Source organism: Pygoscelis adeliae, unplaced genomic scaffold (genome assembly GCF_000699105.1).
Source record: "Pygoscelis adeliae isolate BGI_AS28 unplaced genomic scaffold, ASM69910v1 Scaffold160, whole genome shotgun sequence".
NCBI classification, from domain to species: Eukaryota; Metazoa; Chordata; class Aves; order Sphenisciformes; family Spheniscidae; genus Pygoscelis; species Pygoscelis adeliae.
The window spans coordinates 3,011,654-3,013,718 of NW_008824035.1; positions in this window are offsets into that span (position 1 = coordinate 3,011,654).

The following is a 2,065-nucleotide window of genomic DNA, read 5'->3' on the forward strand; positions in this document are numbered from 1 at the left end:
GGATGTTAGTGCAAGTAACCTCACTGCCCTAGCTAATCTATGGACATCCTCTCCTTTCTAATCCGCAGAAACCTAACCTTAGAACTACTCATTACCAAGGAGAAGAGAACAAATCCCCTTAACCCTTTTCTTGCATAAAAAGCCTACTTTAAATTGTCTCTCACTTAAGTAGTTTCTTATTCTCAGCAACTTTCCCAGTCAATAGGGCACTCATCTCTTCGGGTCTGTCTTCAGCTACCGTGCCTGCAATTACAATGAGAATCTGTAATACTGGAACATTGATCTTCTGTTGCTGGTTACAGGATTTCTGCTGCAGCACAAGAAATACCCGGCTTGCAATTTAAGGAAAAAAAGAGGAAAAAAAAAAAGGTGAGAAAAAGTAATTACCGTGAAGCAATACAGCCAGAGAAGTCCTGCAGGTTAACTCATTTCTTTGTTAGCTACAGAAAGACACAAATCAAAGCTGGTCTGTAGTGATTTCCTAATGCATCACAGCCCATGTAGGCTGTAAAGTGGAATCTGTGTCAGAACCACATTTAATCCTAGGATTCTCTTCAGCTAATAACTGAGCTATATAGCAGAAAGACCAAAAATAATCCAGCCCAGGCTGTCTGCTTCCATTAATCAACAAGCTAAATTCATATGTGATATCACTACCTTTTATAAGGGTTGTGTATACACACACACATATATACGTAAAGGCAGCTGTATTCTTTCTTTTTTTTTAGTTCTCAACTGTGCATCAGTCACAGTGAATGAAGTTAAACATCTGAAGTTGCTACGTATTTGGTAGATACACCTCCTTCTTGAAAGGCAGAACGATTATAGAAAAACTTCCCATCTCTAGTTACATTCTCAGTTTAAGGCACAGAATCAGTGTGGGAGTAAGGTCATATGAAACAAAGCTTTCTGCACGACAAAGCTGAAGATTAAAATCGTTCCTTTCTTCCAAAATGTCTGAAGACAACAAACACTGACGCTGAACAGTTACGGGGGAGGGGGCAGGGATTAAACCTGTTTTTAACAATTACACTCCTACAAAAGGTGAAATAAATCCTGAATTCAGGTCTTTGCAGACGAGAATTACTGCCATTGATTTATTCAGCCGTTCAGCATAACTCCTCTTCAAAGAGCAGTTCTGCTCCTACAGGTTTCAGTTAAATATTTTTTACACATTGAGTTCTAAGAGATGATTGCTTGGAAAGACTGCATCTAGCACAAAAGATTAAGAGTTTGAATTCCTGCCTTATACTTCATTATACTCTCCACCCTTAGTTGTGAATCTTCTTTTCCCGCCTTCTCAAATTAACTTCTTTATATAGCTTCCCTTTTATTCATATTATCACTTATCTCTCCTCAAATTATTCAGTATAATTTAAAAATAAGATTAAGCTAACAAAAAATCGTATGCAAACATGAAGAAGTCTATTATCTCTATAGTCTGTTGCGAGTATAACAAGTATAACAATAGCTTTAAACATCATCCGGGAGCAATCCAGGAGGTTCCTGGAATGCGTCGATGATAACTTCCCTCTCCAAGGGGTAGAGGAGCCAACAAGGAGAGGTGCTATGCTGGACCTTGTTGTCACCAAGAAGGAGGGGCTGGTGAGGAATGTGAAGCTCAGGGGCAGCCTGGGCTGCAGTGACCACGGAATGGTGGAGTTCAAGATCCTTAGGGCACCGAGGAGGAGGGTGCACAGCAAGCTCACTGCCCTGGACTTCAGGAGAGCAGACTTTGGCCTCTTCAGGGATCTGCTTGGTAGAGTGCCGTGGGACAAAGCCCTGGAGGGAAGAGGGGCCCAGGAAAGCTGGGTAACAGTCAAGGATCACCTCCTTCAAGCTCAGGAGCGATGCATCCCAACAAAGAGGAAGTCAGGCAAAAACGCCAGGAGGCCTGCATGGATGAACAAGGAGCTCCGGCACAAACTCCAACACAAAAAGGAAGCCTACAGAGGGTGGAAGCAAGGACAGGTAGCCTGGGAGGAATACAGAGAAATTGTCCGAGCAGCCAGGGATCAGGTTAGGAAAGCTAAAGCCCTGATAGAATTAAATCTGGCCAGGGACA